This window comes from Pseudophryne corroboree (genome assembly GCF_028390025.1).
Source record: "Pseudophryne corroboree isolate aPseCor3 chromosome 3 unlocalized genomic scaffold, aPseCor3.hap2 SUPER_3_unloc_49, whole genome shotgun sequence".
Taxonomy (NCBI): domain Eukaryota; kingdom Metazoa; phylum Chordata; class Amphibia; order Anura; family Myobatrachidae; genus Pseudophryne; species Pseudophryne corroboree.
In genome coordinates this window covers 960,338-981,020 of record NW_026967540.1, presented here as the reverse complement: position 1 = coordinate 981,020, position 20,683 = coordinate 960,338, and the positions used below count along the sequence as shown (strand labels likewise).

Here is a 20,683-nt window from a genome sequence, read left to right as displayed (position 1 = left end):
CATGGAGAGGGGCAGGTAGGCAAGTATGCACTAGAGTGTCAGCCACCTGTACAGGGATAATGCAGCACCAGAGGCTGCTCCAGCTGCACTATAACAAGGCACCAGAGGCTGCTCCCCCTGTAGTACAGAACCTGACACCAGAGCTGCTCAGCCTATAGAATAATAATAATAATATCATTACCTGCTGCCAGACACAGCAATGGCTGCTCTCTGCTCCTGCTGCCTTGTGGGAATGATAGAAGGAAGGCGGAGCTCAGACCAGGGGGAAATGGCCGCCGCTCCTGACGTCACTACACGGCCAGGGAACCTATTGCTTCTGCCGGACTGGTCTACAGGAAAATGGCCGCCGGCCTCCTGCACTGAGGACATGTATGGTAAGAAGGATTACAGAGGGCGAGGCTGTGGGCGGGGTGAAGGAGGGGAGAGGCCAATAACCAGTAAGCAGCTTTTGTCAATCATGCCCTACTTCCTGCCTGTGCGTTCCACCTTCCGGATTGTGCGTTCCATGATGAGAGTGGCCGCGGCCAATGGACAGGAGAGTGATAGAATACGGCGGCCAATAGACAGGAGAGTGAACGGGGCTAGAGGTAAATGAGCGACGGAGTATTGCGACCTATAAGAAGAGGGCGTAAGGGCGGGGCTGTGTTTAACTGTGACTGGAAGCTGCGACCTATGAGCAGTGAGTGGGCGGGGCTGCTCCTGGTTGCCGAGTTGCCGTGGTAGTCACTACCCATAATCCCATGCGTTATGCTGACGATCCCACGAAAATTCCGCCCCGCCCACTTCCTGTACACAAGGTGTGAGCTGCTGCCTTATCCTCCAGGTAATGTCCCCTCATCCCTCCTGTCTCCTGCCCCCATCCTCTCCTAATACCCCCTCTCCTGCCCCATCCTCTCCTAATATACCCCCTCTCCTGCCCCATCCTCTCCTGCCCCATCCTCTCCTAATACCCCCTCTCCTGCCCCATCCTCTCCTAATATACCCCCTCTCCTGCCCCATCCTCTCCTGCCCCATCCTCTCCTAATACCCCCTCTCCTGCCCCATCCTCTCCTAATATACCCCCTCTCCTGCCCCATCCTCTCCTGCCCCATCCTCTCCTAATACCCCCTCTCCTGCCCCCACCTCTCCTAATACCCCCTCTCCTGCCCCCATCCTCTCCTAATACCCCCTCTCCTGCCCCCATCCTCTCCTAATACCCCCTCTCCTGCCCCATCCTCTCCTAATACCCCCTCTCCTGCCCCCATCCTCCCCTAATACCCCCTCTCCTGCCCCCATCCTCTCCTAATACCCCCTATCCTGCCCCATCCTCTCCTAATACCCCATCTCCTGCCCCAACCTCTCCTAATACCCCCTCTCCTGCCCCCATCCTCTCCTAATACCCCCTCTCCTGCCCCATCCTCTCCTAATACCCCCTCTCCTGCCCCATCCTCTCCTAATACCCCCTCTCCTGCCCCCATCCTCTCCTAATACCCCCTCCTGCCCCAACCTCTCCTAATACCCCCTCTCCTGCCCCCATCCTCTCCTAATACCCCCTCTCCTGCCCCATCCTCTCCTGCCCCAACCTCTCCTAATACCCCCTCTCCTGCCCCCATCCTCTCCTAATACCCCCTCTCCTGCCCCAACCTCTCCTAATTCCCCCTCTTCTGCCCCCATCCTCTCCTAATACCCCCTCTCCTGCCCCCATCTCTCCTAATACCCCTCTCCTGCCCCAACCTCTCCTAATACCCCCTCTCCTGCCCCATCCTCTCCTAATACCCCCTCTCCTGCCCCCATCCTCTCCTAATACCCCCTCTCCTGCCCCCATCCTCTCCTAATACCCCCTCTCCTGCCCCATCCTCTCCTAATACCCCCTCTCCTGCCCCCATCCTCTCCTAATACCCCCTCTCCTGCCCCCATCCTCTCCTAATACCCCCTCTCCTGCCCCAACCTCTCCTAATACCCCCTCTCCTGCCCCCATCCTCTCCTAATACCCCCTCTCCTGCCCCATCCTCTCCTGCCCCAACCTCTCCTAATACCCCCTCTCCTGCCCCCATCCTCTCCTAATACCCCCTCTCCTGCCCCAACCTCTCCTAATTCCCCCTCTTCTGCCCCCATCCTCTCCTAATACCCCCTCTCCTGCCCCCATCTCTCCTAATACCCCTCTCCTGCCCCAACCTCTCCTAATACCCCCTTTCCTGCCCCATCCTCTCCTAATACCCCCTCTCCTGCCCCCATCCTCTCCTAATACCCCCTCTCCTGCCCCCACCTCTCCTAATACCCCTCTCCTGCCCCCATCCTCTCCTAATTCCCCCTCTCCTGCCCCCAACCTCTCCTAATGCCCCCTCTCCTGCCCCAACCTCTCCTAATGCCCCCTATCCTGCCCCATCCTCTCCTAATACCCCCTATCCTGCCCCATCCTCTCCTAATACCCCCTATCCTGCCCCATCCTTTCCTAATACCCCTCACCTGCTGCCCCTGCATTCTCCTAATACCCCCTCAGCTGCTGCCCCTGCATTCTCCTAATGCCCCCCTCAGCTGCTGCCCCTGCATTCTCCTAATGCCCCCCTCAGCTGCTGCCCCTGCATTCTCCTAATGCCCCCCTCAGCTGCTGCCCCTGCATTCTCCTAATGCCCCCTCGCCTGCTGCCCCTCACATTCTCCTAATGCCCCCTCACCTGCTGCCCCTCACATTCTCCTAATGGCCTCTCACCTGCTGCCCCCTGCCTGTCACCTGCTACCGACTGCCTGTACCTTACCACCCCGTCTGTCACCCGCCTCTCCTGCCACCCCTTGCCTCTACCCTGCCACTCCTGCCTGTCACCCACCTCTCATGCCATCCCCTGCCTGTCATCTGTTACTCCCTGTATGTCACTCCCCTCTGCTGCCACCCCTGCCAGCCCCTGCCTGTCACCCACCTCTCATGCCACCCCCTGCATGTCATCTGCCTCCCCCTGCCACTCGCTGCCTGTCATCCACCTTTCCTTCCACCCCCTGCCTGTACCCTGCCACCCACTGCCTGTCACCCACCGCTCCTGCCACCCCCTGCCTGTACCCTGCCACCCCGTCTGTCACCTGCCTCTCCTGCTGCCCCCAGTCTATACCCTACCACCCCGTCCTGTACCTTACCACCCCCTGTCTGTCACCCACTTCTCATGCCATCCACTGCCTGTCATCTGCCACTCCCTGTATGTCACCTGCCTCTCCTGCAACCCCCTGCATGTCACCCACCTCTCATGCCATCCGTTGCATGTCATCTGCCACTCCCTGTATGTCACCCACCTCTCCTGCCACACCCTGCCTCTACCCTGCCACCCGCTGCCTGTCACCCACTCTCCTTCCACCCACTGCTTGTACCCTGCCACCCACTGCCTGTCACCCACCGCTCCAGCCACCCCCTGCCTGTACCCTGCCACTCCGTCTGTCACCTGCCTCTCTTGCCACCACCTGCCGTCCTCAGTCTATACCCTACCAACCTGTCCTGAACCCTGCCGCCCTCTTCCTGTACCCTGCCAGTCGCCTGGCACTCCTGCTGCCCCCTGCCTCTCCTACCACCCTGTCGGTCACCTGCTACGACCTGCCTCTCCTACCACCCCCCTGCCCATCACCTGCCACTTTCCTGCCTGTAACCTGCCTCTACTACCACCCGCTGTCTTTCACCTGCCATTGCCTGTCTTACCTGTGCCTCTCTGCCTGTACCTTTCCTCCATTGCCTCTTCTACCACCCCCTGCCCGTCATCTTCCACCACCTGCATCTCCTGCCACTCACATGTCCGTCACCTGGCTCTCCTGCTTGCACCCTGCTGCCTCACCTGCAGCCCCCTACTCATCACCTGCCTCTCCTGCTTCTGCCTGGCTGTACCCTGACACATCTTCCTCTCCTGCCACCCCCTTTTCATCACCTGCCATGTCACCTGGCGTCCCCCCCCCGTCGTCCCCCCCCTGGCAGTCACCTGTCGTGTGTCCCCCCCCCCCCCCCCCCCCTAGCTGTCACCTGTCGTCGTCCGTCCCCCCTGGCCGTCACCTGTCGGCGTGACCGGTGGCTGCATGGGGGTGAGGTTCCGTGACCGGTGGCTGCATGGGGGTGAGGTTGCGTGACCGGTGGCTGCATGGGGATGTGGTTGCGTGACCGGTGGCTGCATGGGGGTGAGGTTGCGTGACCGGTGGCTGCTTGGGGGTGAGGTTGCGTGACCTGTGGCTGCATGGGGGTGAGGTTGCGTGACCTGTGGCTGCATGGGGGTGAGGTTGCGTGACCGGTGGCTGCATTGGGGTATAACCAGCAGGCACAGCATAGTGAGGGTGGGATGTGTGACCGGTGGCTGCATGGGGGAGGGGTGTGTGGGCTGCATGGGGGAGGGATGCGTGACCGGTGGCTGCATGGGGGAGGGGGGCGTGACCGGTGGCTGCATGGGGGAGGGGGCGTGACCGGTGGCTGCATGGGGGAGAGGGGCGTGACCGGTGGCTGCATGGGGGAGGGGGCGTGACCGGTGGCTGCATGGGGGAGGGGGGCGTGACCAGTGGCTGCATGGGGGAGGGGGCGTGACCGGTGGCTGCATGGGGGAGGGTGGGGCGTGACCGATTGCTGCATGGGGGAGGGTGGGGCGTGACCGATGGCTGCATGGGGGAGGGTGGGGCGTGACCGGTGGCTGCATGGGGGAGGGGTGTGTGTCGGGTGGCTACATGGGTGCGGGGTAGGTGACCAGTAGGCACATCAGTGAGGGTGGGATGTGTGACCGGTGGCTGCATGGGGGAGGGGTGTGTGTCAGGTGGCTACATGGGTGCGGGGTAGGTGACCAGTAGGCACATCAGTGAGGGTGAGATGTGTGACCGGTGGCTGCATGGGGGAGGGGTGTGTGACCGGTGGCTGCATGGGGGAGGGGTGCGTGTCAGGTGGCTACATGGGTGCGGGGTAGGTGACCAGTAGGCACATCAGTGAGGGTAGGATGCGCACAGATCACAGTTTGGTTGTGGTGGGAGAAGTGTGCACAGCAGAAGTGAGGGTAGAACGCTCCGCACACACGGGGTTGGGTGTACCTGTGCATCAGTGACGTGCGGGGAGACGGAGCTTTTCCTGTCATACTAACATATACGCCACAGTTTTGACAGTATATAAAAAATACAAAGAACATATAAATATCATATTTGTATTATTCTAATCATTTCTGTAGTCAAAGGTCTGAAGTAAAAATTCTATGGTAGGTGAGGCAGTGCTCTCCCCCCCCCCCCCCCCCCCCCCCCTCAACCTACCTTACCCGCACTCACCAAATTTATACTACTCCTCCTGTGTATAATGTCCAGATGTATATACTGCTGCACCTGTGTACAATGCTCACGTGTGTATACCTCTGCACCTGTGTATAATGTCCACATGTATATACCGCTGCACCTGTATATAATGCCCAAATGTGTATATACCACTGCACCTGTATATATCCACATGTATACACTGCTGCACCTGTGTATAATGCCCACATGTATATACTACTGCACCTGTGTATAATGCCCACGTGTATATACTACTGCACCTGTGTATAATGTCCACGTGTATATACTGCTGCACCTGTGTATAATGCCCACGTGTATATACTACTGCACCTGTGTATAATGTCCACGTGTATATACTGCTGCACCTGTGTATAATGTCCACGTGTATATACTACTGCACCTGTGTATAATGCCCACGTGTATATACTACTGCACCTGTGTATAATGCCCACGTGTATATACTACTGCACCTGTGTATAATGTCCACGTGTATATACTACTGAACCTGTGTATAATGTCCACGTGTATATACTGCTGCACCTGTGTATAATGTCCACGTGTATATACTGCTGCACCTGTGTATATAGCCCACGTGTGTATACCACTGCACCTGTGTCTAATGCCCACGTGTGTATACCACTGCACCTGTGTCTAATGCCCACGTGTATATACCACTGCACCTGTGTCTAATGCCCACGTGTATATACCACTGCACCTGTGTCTAATGCCCACGTGTATATACCTCTGCACCTGTGTCTAATGCCCACGTGTATATACCTCTGCACCTGTGTCTAATGCCCACGTGTATATACCACTGCACCTGTGTCTAATACCCACGTGTATATACCTCTGCACCTGTGTCTAATGCCCACGTGTATATACCTCTGCACCTGTGTATAATGCCCACGTGTATATACCTCTGCACCTGTGTCTAATGCCCACGTGTATATACCTCTGCACCTGTGTCTAATGCCCACGTGTATATACCTCTGCACCTGTGTATAATGCCCACGTGTGTATACCTCTGCACCTGTGTCTAATGCCCACGTGTATATACCTCTGCACCTGTGTCTAATGCCCACGTGTATATACCTCTGCACCTGTGTCTAATGCCCACGTGTATATACCACTGCACCTGTGTCTAATGCCCACGTGTATATACCACTGCACCTGTGTATATAGCCCACGTGTGTATAATGCCCACGTGTGTATACCTCTGCACCTGTGTATAATGCCCACGTGTATATACCACTGCACCTGTGTCTAATGCCCACGTGTATATACCACTGCACCTGTGTCTAATGCCCACGTGTATATACCGCTGCACCTGTGTCTAATGCCCATGTGTATATACCACTGCACCTGTGTATCATGCCCACGTGTATATACTGATAAAGCTGAATATTTATCTTACTTAAATCCCTCTAAAAGGTTAAAGAACACAGTACGCTATTGGCGTATGGACTACCGTAAGAGTACGCACGTTGCGTACCAAACGCTTTAGCCGTGGTCGAGACGCACGAGCGGCACGTTCTCTCACGGCTAAGAGCGTACAGGCAAGCACGCTATAGGCTGCCGACTAACGTAATGGTATGCTATCAGCGTAGCGGACGCTTGAGACCACGAGGAGATCACCAGCGGCGCAGACGCTCACAGACTTAAACCTTAACAACTATACCTTGAACAATGTATCTATACAGTAAACCTTCGTGCAATGATAGGGTGTAAATGCAACACAGTGTAACCTTATTAGTTTAAAAGCTGTATGAGCGTATGTGACGCTCTGAGAACCCCTTAGTAATACAATAATCAACCAAATACCGGTCTAAGGTTCTAACGCCTTTAGTGAGAGAATGAGAACGTTCACTTTGCAAAAGAATACACTTTACAATTTATACACTACCAAGATAACATAGAATATCTAACCAAGTAACTACACATAAAATACAATAAAGACACAAGTACGTTTAAGGGAGAGGGGAGAGAGAGGGGGAGAGAGAATGGCTAACAATAACAATAAGACAATATGGTTGCAGAGAAACTTACACATGTGAGAAACAATCGCTGCGCAGTTAGTCAATGCTGAGAATCTTTGTGGAGAGAATACTTGAGCTTACCCAGGCTGCCTGTCCCTATATACACAACACCCAGCAACAACACAATTGTCCCTACAATACCGCATGGGGCAGAAGCTAGACTCCATTTTGGGAAAAACCTCCCATGATTCCAAAGACTGCAACACATGGTTCAAAGGGGAGGGGGAGGGGGGGGGGGGGGGAACACCCAGCAGCAGCCATCTTCTACAAACCAACTAATTATATTCCACATTCCAATCCAACTAATTATATTCCACATTCCAATCCAACTTCCTAGAACCATCTTATTCAATTTCACAATTTTAAACCAACTTCGTTTATTGCCTACAGTCCATGTTATATGAATCACCATATCACAATGTAACCACACATCCCAGCATGCCATTGCTACAAAACCCATATTCACAAGTAACTGCATGGCGGTATTCATGATTGACAAGTTATATTATAAAAAACCAGCACAATCTATTTTAAATCACCATAGGCAAACAAATACCACATATGCTATGCTACAGGTTGTCTAATGTCCCAGCTACCATCACAGATTCCCAAACAAGTTACAATATCCTAATTAAACCAGCACCATTGACCTTAAAGCCATCTGTCTATATTTCCTTATCTAGCCATGTGAATTCAATACTTAGCCTTTCGCTTGGAGGTCAGTCCTGGGGATGAACCAGCCATGCTGCTGGCTGCTAGCTTGGTTCTGAGTGAGTGTCTGTGCCCTGTGATTTCCAGTGGATATCAGCCTGCCATTCCAGCTGTGGGGGGGTGTCAACCACAGGATGTGTGTCTTTCACAGCATGTGAGCTAGCTGTAATCAGTGAGCTGAGCATGTGAGCTTGGTTATGCAAAACGTTGGGTGATGACTAACACATTCCTGTCTTGTGGAAAGCTATTGTTTGGCGAATACAAAACAAAACCCTGTCTCTGGGTTTTGTTCGGTATTCTCAATGTCCACTTTCAGTTGAGACAATGACATCTCAGCAATCATTCTTCTGGAGACAAACCCTAAACCCATTCGTATACACAGAGGTGTTAGCCCTCTATTCAATCTCAAAGCTTAGTGTAATTAAAGGCTATTGTATTCCGTCTGCGGGAGAGAAACTGACTTGTCTCAGGTGTAATTTATTCGGAATACAATTAATCTTCAATTACTATTCCTGTGCTTAACTATGCATAAGAACACGTGAAGCCCTCCCAACATGCAAACTATTGTTTGGGGAATCTCTAAGGTCAAAGAGCCATTTGAGACCCACTGATACCTGCTGGACTCAGGGGAATATTAACTTATAAAATACATTATTTTGATTAAATATGCAGCTGTTATGCACACCAGTGCCTGCAGGAAAGTACTGGTGTCAGAACTGTTATGCACTCCAGTGCCTGCAGGAATGTACTGGTGTTTGGACTGTTATGCACACCAGTGCCTGCAGGAATGTACTGGTGTCTGAACGGATAGGTATGCAAAACAAATGGACTCACAGACAGACTGGGTAATATGACATTACGTACACAGAAGGTGATAGGGTAACAAAATACACACAAAGTGAACAGAGAAGCCCAGAGGCTAAGGAACTGGGTGTCTCCCTTGTATTAGTAATGCTCAGATGGAAAAAGCAAGATGTTGTGTTTTAATACGTAGAGAACCCAAAATGCTGTTGCTAAGGGCAACAGCAAAACCCTAAAGGGTTACCAACGGGTGTGGCAGTAAACTCCTTGGTCAGAGATGGAATGATAGACACAAGGAGAGTCTCCACAATCATAATTCTCACTTGCAGTGCACAGGTTCAGCTTACTGCCACTAAACTGACCCCTGACACCTAGCACAGTGAGACAGGATTAGACAGGCAAGTCTTAGAATACAGCCGCAAACTTGCTAAATTCACAGAGTAGTAACAGAACCCCAGCAAGCTAAACGACTGACTCCAGTCTTACTGCTAGGTCTGGATTGGTAGAGTGTAATACCAAATCCCCAGGCCTATTTGCAGTAAGCAACAAACAAATACAAAGCTACACAGTACTGGCTAACTTTCAGGAACTGACTAACCAACAAAGATTCAGCAGCATCTGCTTAATCTGAGAAGAGGCCTTATAAAGCAGGTGCTGTCCACGCCCCACTCAGACCTCACAGACTGTGAGCACAAAAACCAGCACTGGATCCCCTGCCGTGCACAGAGCCTATAACCACTGCACAGCAAAAGACCCGAACCGGAGTATCAGCTGCGCTCAGGTTACTCCGCTAGCACTTGTCTCCCGGTTGCCATGACGATGTGGCAGCACAGGGCAGGAGACCCTAACAGTACCCCCCCTCTGACGAGGGGTCAAAGAACCCCTACCACCGGGTTTATCGGGGAACTGCGAGAAGAAAGAGCGTATCAGTCTGGGGGCATGAAGATTACAACTGCGCACCCACGACCGCTCCTCCGGGCCATACCCCTTCCAGTGCACCAAAAATGACAGCCGACCCCGAACCACCTTGGAGTCCAGAATCCTTTCAACAACAAACTCCCTCTGGCCACGTATCAGAAGAGGGGAAGGTCTTCCACTGGAAGAAGGATTACTAATCGCCCGTTTTAAAAGGGAACAATGAAATGTTTTATTCATACCCAAAGAACGGGGCAGATCTAACTGAAATGCCACCGGATTGATAACCCTGGTGATCTTATAAGGGCCGATGAACCGGGGGCCTAACTTATGAGATGGCTGTCTCAACTTCAAATTCTTGGTAGACAACCAGACGAAGTCTCCTAATTTGAAGCTGCAGGGTCTTTTCCGCTTATCAAAAACCCTTTTGGTCACTAATGACACAGACACAAGGGCTTTCTTCACTTTCCGCCAAATACCTCTAAGGACCGAAACCACAGAGGAACCACCAGGCGTGGAGTTCAGGGGTCAAAAGAATTGGCCTTAGGATGATGCCCATACACACAAAGGAAGGGAGAGATCCCTGTAGCAGTGAGCCGCGTTGTTATAGGCAAACTCCGCTATGGACAGATGAGCAACCCAGTCAGTCTGACACTTGGAGAAATAACACCTGAGGAACTGCTCCAAGGACTGGTTCACCCTTTCAGTCTGCCCATTAGACTGTGGATGGTAGCCTGACGACAAGCTGACAGAAATCTGGAGATCGGAACAAAATGCCCTCCAGAATTTGGCCACAAACTGGGATCAGCGGTCAGAGACCACATCAAGTGGCAACCCGTGGAGACGCACAACATGCAGCATAAATAATTCAGACAGGCGTCTGGCCGATGGCAGCCCAACCAGTGGAACGAAGTGCGCCATCTTCGAAAACCTGTCAACGACAACCCAGATGGCTGTCATCCCCGAGGATTTGGGCAAGTCCACCACAAAATCCATTGAAATGTGGGTCCATGGCTTAGATGGGATAGAGAGTGGATGTAATGGGCCAACAGGAACCCCTCTAGGAGTCTTATTTCGGGCACAGATGTCACATGCACGAACCCACTGATCCACATCCTTAGCCACCGAGGGCCACCACACCACCCTAGACAGCAACTCCCGAGTTCTGGCAATACCCGGGTGACCTGCCGACTTCTTGGCATGGAATTCCAGGAACACTCGCTGTCTTAACCTAGGAGGCACAAACAAAAGACCTACCGGAAGGTCTGGAGGAGCCTGCTCCTGTGCTCTAAGGACTAATGATAAGAGGTCCTGGGTAATGCCCACTTTAATACATGATGGGGAAACAATGGGCAACGGCTCCTCTGTGGTCTCCTGGATTGGAGCAAAACTCTGAGAGAGCGCATCAGCCTTGATGTTTTTTGACCCAGGGCGATATGTTATCAAAAAATTAAAGCAAGCAAAAAACAAAGCCCATCGTGCCTACCTGGCATTGAGACGCTTCGCTGACTCTAAATATGCCAGATTCTTATGGTCAGTGAGAATTGAGACCACAAACTTAGCCCCCTCAAGCCAGTGTCTCCACTCCTCGAGTGCATCCTTAATAGCCAACAATTCCCGGTTACCCACGTCATAATTCATCTCGGCAGGCGAAAATTTACGGGAAAAGTAAGCACAGGGATGAAGGCGATTATCAGATACTCCCATCTGAGAAAGCACTGCCCCAATACCCATCTCAGAGGCATCCACCTCCACCACAAAAGGACGCTCTGGATCTGGGTGTCGCAGCACCTTGGCCGAAACAAATGCCCTTTTGAGACGGGCAAAAGCCGCTTTAGCCTCACAAGACCAGCGAGCAACATCCGCCCCTTTCTTAGTGAGTGCCACCAAGGGCGCCACTATAGACGAAAATCCAGCGATAAATCGTCTATAAAAATTAGCAAATCCCAGGAAACGCTGAAGCGCCTTCAAACTAGTGGGCTGCACCCAATCCAGGACTGCCTGTACCTTGGAACCCTCCATTTGGAAACCTTCTGGGGAGATAATATATCCTAGAAATGCGATTTGCTGAACTTCAAATTCGCACCTCTCCAGCTTCGCCACAAGCCGGTGGTCTCTGAGTTTCTGGAGGACTAAGCGTACATGCTTCCGATGTTCCTCCAGGGAATGGGAGAAGATTAGGATGTCATGTAAGTATACAACTAAGAATCTATCCAAATATTCCCTGAGCACATCATTCATGAAATCCTGGAAGACTGCCGGGGCATTACAGAGCCCAAAAGGCATCACCAAACATTCATAATGCCCTGAGTGGGTATTAAAGGCAGTCTTCCATTCATCCCCCTCTCTTATTCGGATTAGATTGTACGCACCGCGTAGGTCAATCTTAGAAAAAATGGTGGCAGTACGAAGCTGGTCAAACAAGACCGAAATGAGAGGCAGTGGGTATGAGTTTTTAATCGTGATACGGTTCAATTCCCTGAAGTCGATGCAGGGTCGCAACGAACCGTCCTTTTTACCCACGAAGAAGAACCCCGACCCAACTGGAGACTGTTAAGGTCTGATAAATCCCTTAGCCAAGTTCTCCTGAATGTACTCTGCCATAGCCTGAGTCTCAGGACGTGACAGGGAGTACAACCTGCTCTTGGGAAGCTTAGCATTTGGCAACAAATCAATGGCACAGTCATAGGGGCGATGGGGAGGTAGTACCTCTGCAACTTTTTTGGAGAACACGTCCGCAAAATCTGCATAACACCCTGGCAATCCTGGCAAACTTAGCTGCGAGAGCCTGACTGGAAGGCTCAAGCAACTCCTGAAACAATCAGTACCCCAACTAAGAATCTCCCCAGAGACCCAGTCAAATTGAGGATTGTGGGCCCTTAACCAGGGTAACCCCAACACCAATGGGGCAAAAGTACAGACAGTCACATAAAAGGACAATTTTTCAGAGTGTGTGGCTCCAATAAACAAAGAAATCTGGCTAGTGCAAGAGGTAATTTTACCTTGGGATAATGGTTCCCCGTTTAACCCACAAATCTCAATTTCCGATGCCAAGGGTACTAAGGGAACAGAGTGTTTCAGGGCGAATTGGCGGTCCATAAAAACCCCGTCGGCCCCACTGTCCACAAAGGCCTCAGTCTTGACAGTTTGACCGAGGATCTTCAAGGTCACCGGAATGATAAAAGTCTTCTTGGGAAATTCTGACTTCTGGCCTGACAGGATATTTCCCATCACCCTCAGGCCCTGAAGTTTTCCGGCTTTTCTGGGCATGATACTACCACATGACCTTTATTCCCACAGTACAAACACAACCCCTGCTGTCTCCTCCGCGTCTTCTCACGCGAGGAGAGGCGGGTAGACCCAATCTGCATAGGCTCCTCGGAAAATTCCTCAGAGTCTGAGGTTCCCTTGGGAAAGAAGGAAATCTCAGTCTCCCTTTCAAGCCTACGCTCTCTCAGCCGTCTATCCACCCGGATGGATAACTGCATGAGCTGATCCAAGCTATCAGGCAAGGGATATTGTACCAGTTGGTCTTTTATCTGGTTAGAAAGACCTCTTCGGTACTGGTGTCTCAGGGCTGGGTCATTCCACTGGGTATCATGGGCCAACCTCCGAAACTCCGTACAGTAAACCTCAACTGGCCTTTGCCCTTGCTTAAGGATCGAAATCTGAGCCTCGGCTGAGGCCGTCTTGTCAGGGTCATCATACAACATGCCCAGTGCCGTAAAAAAAGCATCAACACTTTTAAGCGACGGACAGTCAGGCTGCAACCCATATGCCCAGACCTGTGGGTCTCCTTGTAGCAAGGAAATCACTATGCCCACCCGCTGAATCTCCGACCCAGAAGACTGAGGCCTAAGCCGGAAGTATAGCTTGCAGCTCTCCTTGAAACAAAAGAACTGTGAGCGATCTCCAGAAAAACGATCCGGGAGATTTACTTTCGACTCCTTAACCCCTGCAGGTGCTGCTGCTGCTGGAGCTCCGCCAGCAGCCTGGGAGGTGTGCATTTTAATGGACAAATCATTAAATTGTCGAGTCAGGACCTGCACCTGATCGACCACCTGTTGCAACGTATTTTGAGGAGTATGCTCCATATTCCCACAAAATTTCAACAGGAGTATTAGGCTGCTGAATATGTTATGCACACCAGTGCCTGCAGGAAAGTACTGGTGTCAGAACTGTTATGCACTCCAGTGCCTGCAGGAATGTACTGGTGTTTGGACTGTTATGCACACCAGTGCCTGCAGGAATGTACTGGTGTCTGAACGGATAGGTATGCAAAACAAATGGACTCACAGACAGACTGGGTAATATGACATTACGTACACAGAAGGTGATAGGGTAACAAAATACACACAAAGTGAACAGAGAAGCCCAGAGGCTAAGGACCTGGGTGTCTCCCTTGTATTAGTAATGCTCAGATGGAAAAAGCAAGATGTTGTGTTTTAATACGTAGAGAACCCGAAATGCTGTTGCTAAGGGCAACAGCAAAACCCTAAAGGGTTACCAACGGGTGTGGCAGTAAACTCCTTGGTCAGAGATGGAATGATAGACACAAGGAGAGTCTCCACAATCCTAATTCTCACTTGCAGTGCACAGGTTCAGCTTACTGCCACTAAACTGACCCCTGACACCTAGCACAGTGAGACAGGATTAGACAGGCAAGTCTTAGAATATAGCCGCAAACTTGCTAAGTTCACAGAGTAGTAATAGAACCCCAGCAAGCTAAACGACTGACTCCAGTCTTACTGCTAGGTCTGGATAGGCAGAGTGTAATACCAAATCCCCAGGCCTATTTGCAGTAAGCAACAAACAAATACAAAGCTACACAGTACTGGCTAACTTTCAGGAACTGACTAACCAACAAAGATTCAGCAGCATCTGCTTAATCTGAGAAGAGGCCTTATAAAGCAGGTGCTGTCCACGCCCCACTCAGACCTCACAGACTGTGAGCACAAAAACCAGCACCGGATCCCCTGCCGTGCACAGAGCCTGTAACCACTGCACAGCAAAAGACCCGAACCGGAGTATCAGCTGCACTCAGGTTACTCCGCTAGCACTTGTCTCCCGGTTGCCATGACGACGTGGCAGCACAGGGCAGGAGACCCTAACAGCAGCGTGCACACACGCATGAAGTGCTTATATGGCAGCGTGATATTTTTCTGACTTTGACAATACCTCTGCACCTGTGTATAATGCCCACGTGTGTATACTACTGCACCTGTGTATAATGCCCACGTGTGTATACCGCTGCACCTGTGTATAATGCCCACGTGTGTATACCACTGCACCTGTGTATAATGCCCACGTGTATATACTACTGCACCTGTGTATAATGCCCACGTGTATATACTACTGCACCTGTGTATAATGCCCACGTGTATATACCGCTGCACCTGTGTATCATGCCCACGTGTATATACCGCTGCACCTGTGTATCATGCCCACGTGTATATACCGCTGCACCTGTGTATAATGCCCACGTGTATATACCGCTCCACCTGTGTATAATGCCCACGTGTATATACCGCTGCACCTGTGTATAATGCCCACGTGTATATACCGCTCCACCTGTGTATAATGCCCACGTGTATATACCGCTCCACCTGTGTATAATGCCCACGTGTATATACCGCTGCACCTGTGTATAATGCCCACGTGTATATACCGCTGCACCTGTGTATAATGCCCACGTGTATATACCGCTGCACCTGTGTATAATGCCCACGTGTATATACCGCTGCACCTGTGTATAATGCCCACGTGTATATACCGCTGCACCTGTGTATAATGCCCACGTGTATATACCGCTGCACCTGTGTATAATGCCCACGTGTATATACCGCTGCACCTGTGTATAATGCCCACGTGTATATACCGCTGCACCTGTGTATAATGCCCACGTGTATATACCGCTGCACCTGTGTATAATGCCCACGTGTATATACCGCTGCACCTGTGTGTAACGCCCACGTGTGCATACCGCTGCACCTGTGTATAATGCCCACGTGTGCATACCGCTGCCCCTATGTTTAATCCTTGGGCTCATATATTGTGTGGAAATCTGGCTCTGGTACTAGCCATTGCCTCCTGATAAATGTACCTCATCGCACATCCCTGGTGTGTATGTCTGGTAGGTACATTGAGTAGAAAGGAGGTAACCATAATGCAGAGGTAAGGGTGCCCGTTACAGGACAGGTGCACTGTGTGGGTTGGGATGAGTGTGTCTATTGGCACAGTAGAAATACAGGGACATGACTGGGGACGTGAGGGGAACTGGGAGTGGCACAGTGACATCACATATCTATATTAATAATACAGGGACATGACTGGGGAGGTGAGGGGATCTGTGAGTATTTACAGTGATGTCTCCCCCATTTCGCAGGGTTACACAGTAGTGAAGAAGACATCCGGTGAGTGTGAGACACCGAGCAGCCATCCCCGTGTGTCAGGAGGACTGCGCAGGACCCAGAGCCCCAACACGGTGCCTCCACCTCACTCACTGACACATGAGACACATTGACCAGAAGATCCTGGAACTCCCTAAAAAGATCATTCAGCTGCTGACTGGAGAGGTGACTGCTGGGAATGGGACATTATACAGTAACACCAGGGAACATGTCTGGGTGATGACTGGAGAGATGACTGCTGGGAATGGGACATTATACAGTAACACCAGGGAACATGTCTGGGTGATGACTGGAGAGGTGACTGCTGGGAATGGAGCATTATACAGTAACACCGGGGGATGTGTCTGGGTGATGACTGGAGAGGTGACTGCTGGGAATGGGACATTATACAGTAACACCAGGGGACGTGTCTGGGTCATGACTGGAGAGGTGACTGCTGGGAATGGGGCATTATACAGTAACAGCGGGGGATGTGTCTGGGTGATGACTGGAGAGGTGACTGCTGGGAATGGGACATTATACAGTAACACCAGGGGATGTGTCTGGGTGATGACTGGATAGGTGACTGCTGGGAATGGGGCATTATACAGTAACACCAGGGGACGTGTCTGGGTCATGACTGGAGAGGTGACTGCTGGGAATGGGACATTATACAGTAACACCAGGGGATGTGTCTGGGTGATGTCTGTATCACTGTGTGTCAGGTTCCTATAAGGTGTCAGGATGTCACTGTCTATGTCTCCATGCAGGAGGTGGAGTATATAGAGGAACACAGGGGTCTGTACAAGGACGTGATGATGGAGAATCACCGGCCCCTCACATCACTGGGTAAGAGGAGACTGTCATGTATTGTACAGGGGAGAGCAGGTATGGGGGCCCCTATATACACACATCACCTGATAATCACATATATACACTGTACTCAGTCACTGTGTGTCTCCTACAGATGGGCCCAGTAACAGAGATACCCCAGAGAGATGTCCCCGTCCTCTGTATTCCCAGGATTGTACAGAGGAGAATCACAGGATCCCACAGGAGGATCAGGTAGGTGGGATTTAGGGTCTCACCCATACACCAAAGTGACTGTCACTATATGATCTGTAGAGGAGCTGTGTGTCTTATACACTGATATTATACTGATTCACCTCAGTTTAATCTGACTGTATTTAAATATCATTACAGGTTGAGTATCCCATATCCAAATATTCCGAAATACGGAATATTCCGAAATACGGACTTTTTTGAGTGAGACTGAGATAGTGAAACCTTTGTTTTTTGATGGCTCAATGTACACAAACTTTGTTTAATGCACAAAGTTATTAAACATACTGTATTAAATGACCTTCAGGCTGTGTGTATAAGGTGTATATGAAACATACATGCATTCTGTGCTTAGACTTGGGTCCCATCACCATGATATCTCATTATGGTATGCAATTATTCCAAAATACAGAAAAATCCCATATGCAAAATACCTCTGGTCCCAAGCATTTTGGATAAGGGATACTCAACCTGTATAGTGTTTTTTGTTTTTCTCGAACGTCCTAAGTGGATGCTGGGGACTCCGTAAGGACCATGGGGAATAGACGGGCTCTGCAGGAGACTGGGCACTTTAAGAAAGATTTAGTACTACATCTGGTGTGCACTGGCTCCTCCCTCTATGCCCCTCCTCCAGACCTCAGTTAGAATCTGTGCCCGGCCAGAGCTGGTTGCACTCTAGGGGGTCTCCTGAGCCTCCTAGATAAAGAAAGTATTTGTAAGGTTTTTTATTTTCAGTGAGCTCTGCTGGCAACAGACTCACTGCTACGAGGGACTGAGGGGAGAGAAGCAAACCTGCCTGCTTGCAGCCGGGTTGCGCTTCTAGGCTACTGGACACCATTAGCTCCAGAGGGATCGAACACAGGCGGTCCGTTCCCGGAGCCGCGCCGCCGTCCCACTCACAGAGCCAGAAGCACTGAAGTCCGGGAGAAGCAAGAAGACTTCGAAATCGGCAGCATGAAGACTTCTGTCTTCACTAAAGTAGCGCACAGCACTGCAGCTGTGCGCCATTGCTCCCCAGCACACTTACACACTCCGGTCACTGTAGGGTGCAAGGCGCTGGGGGGGGGGGGGGGGGGGCGCCCTGGGCAGCAATAATGTACCTTTTGGCAAAAAGCACCCATATATACAGTCCTAGACTGTATATAGGGATACCCCCGCCATTTTTCCTCACAGTTTAAGTGAGACAGAAGCCCGCCGCTGAGGGGGCGGGGCCTTCTTCCTCAGCACACCAGCGCCATTATTCCTTCACAAGCAGGAAGCAGCTCCCCAGGCTCTCCCCTGCAGTATCCAGGTACTCCAAGGGCAAAAAGAGAGGGGGGGGGCACATAAATTTAGGCGCAAAACTGTATAAATCAGCAGCTACTGGGTAAACATATTATAGTGTGTATCCCTGGGTTATATAGCGCTGGGGTGTGTGCTGGCATACTCCTTCTCTGTCTCCCCAAAAGCCTTAGTGGGGTCCTGTCCTCAGTCAGAGCATTCCCAGTGTGTGTGCGCGGTGTGTCGGTACGTCAGTGTCGACATGTTTGATGAGGAAGGGTATGTGGAGGCGGAGCAGGTGCAGATGGATGTGGTGTCGACACTGCCGGTGCCGACACAAAGTTGGATGGATATGTGGAAGGTGCTAAATGATAATGTGAACTCCTTACATAAGAGGTTGGACAAAGCTGAAGCCTTGGGACAGTCAGGGTCTCACCCAGTGCCTGATCCCACAGTGCAGGGGCCGTCAGGGTCTCACAAGCGTCCACTGTCTGTTAATCGAAATGGAGTCTGACTCCAGTGTCGACGACGATGAGGCCAAATGGCAGCCTAAAATGACTAAAGCCATCCGATACATGATTATAGCAATGAAAGATGTGTTGCACATTGCTGAGGAAATCCCGGTCCCTGACAAGAGGATTTATATGTTTGGGGAGTAAAAAACAAGAGGTTACTTTTCCCCCTTCACATGAGTTAAATGAATTATGTGAGAAAGCCTGGGAATCCCCTGAAAAGAAGGTCATAATTCCCAGGAGGCTACTTATGGCGTATCCTTTCCCGACAACGGATAGGTCACGCTGGGAATCTCCTCCCAGGGTAGACAAGGCGTTGACACGCTTATCCAAGAAGGTGGCCCTAATGTCTCTGGATATGGCCGCCCTCAAGGATCCTGCAGATAGAAAGCAGGAATCAGAGGCGTGGCCTGGATGCAGAGAGCAGCAGACGTGCTGCACATGGGCTCCTGCTGCTAAAAGCTTAAAAATACTATTATAAGGTTCTTTCCTGCCACCTCTACTAAATAAAAAGAACCTAAGCCCCTTATATCTCCGCTGGTGCACCCCTGTTAGAACCGCGGAATCGGGGAGCACCTTTCGGAGCTCCCACGGATTGCGGCCTACAGGCACCTCTCAGACCGGGGCCTCAATTTCCGCACCGGCCTGGAGGGCCTCCCGGGACCGGAGTGACTTTACCCCAGATCCTTCCACTACAGCTGAGGAACGGGGGTGACGCCGAACACAGCCTGAGGCAGACACCGGAACAGTGCGGCTGAGCCCTGGACCCGGGCGGCTGGAGCCATCGGAGGAAGGCCGGAGCTGTGCGGCGCTTGACGACCGGACGGGAGGAGGACACCGCTCCAGGCCTAGAGCTTAGACCCGCGCACTGCTGAGGAGACGGATCGCGCACACAGCACGGAGCTGTGCCGCCCGGCGGGAAATCGTCTCCTGGAAGAACACCCCGCTGCCCTGAGCCTACCCTCCGTCCGGAAGCCGGGACCTAAAGCCAGCAGGTGAGCCCCAGCGCTGTGGTGCACCCCTCTCTCTGAATCTCCTGCACCGTCCCTCCTGCACGCTCCTACCTTCCCTAGTGCTCTCAGGAGGCCCCCTCTGCTTCTACTGTGGCCAGTACTCCGGTGCCCATCGATCCTCCCTCACTGCCACCTGGCCCTGGGGGTGCCCTGGCCGCCGGCTAGACCTTGGCCGGACCTCACCTTGCGGGTGGGCTCCCGGTATCGATCCTGGAGGGGGATAAGCAAGCCAGGCACCACACTGTATTCTTAGCACCTGTCGTCCCTGCTTGTCTGGCTCCCCCTGGTGGAGATTAGGTCTCATTGCATGAAATTGGGTGCACTCCATTAAAACTCCCACCTGCATGCCTCTTTATACCATCCAAGACCCTACCAGTATCGTGGATCTGTCTCTCCCTCAGCTCTCTATTGACGCTCTCATAGCTCCACCCTGAACCTGCTATTCCACTCCCCCTGGCTCTGTGACAAACGGCTGGAGCTCCCTTTCTACCTCCTATCTTGCCGACTACCCCTGTTTCCACCCCCACAGGATTCTTGGAGGTGGCAACAACTCCACACATAGTAACATCCTGGGCTCTGAACACCCCTGGATCATCGAAGAGAAGGAGTCGCCGCTGGCCGGGGCTCAGGCTCACTCTGTGTAGCCCCTCCGTGATGTCCATGTGAGGCGCCTTTCCCTCTCTGCAAGGCACTGGGCTCTACCCCACTCCTCTCACAGTTTTCTCTATACATCCATACATTACC

The 20,683-nt window shown here is 51.9% G+C and overlaps 1 long non-coding RNA gene across 1 annotated transcript; it reads left to right on the top strand.

Annotated features, from left to right (window-relative positions):
- The first annotated feature begins 715 nt into the window (after positions 1-715).
- Positions 716-16,941, top strand: LOC134984321 (uncharacterized). Its single transcript, XR_010191733.1, has 3 exons — positions 716-823; positions 16,089-16,278; positions 16,863-16,941. It is a non-coding gene; the product is annotated as an uncharacterized LOC134984321 (long non-coding RNA).
- The last annotated feature ends 3,742 nt before the right edge of the window (positions 16,942-20,683 follow it).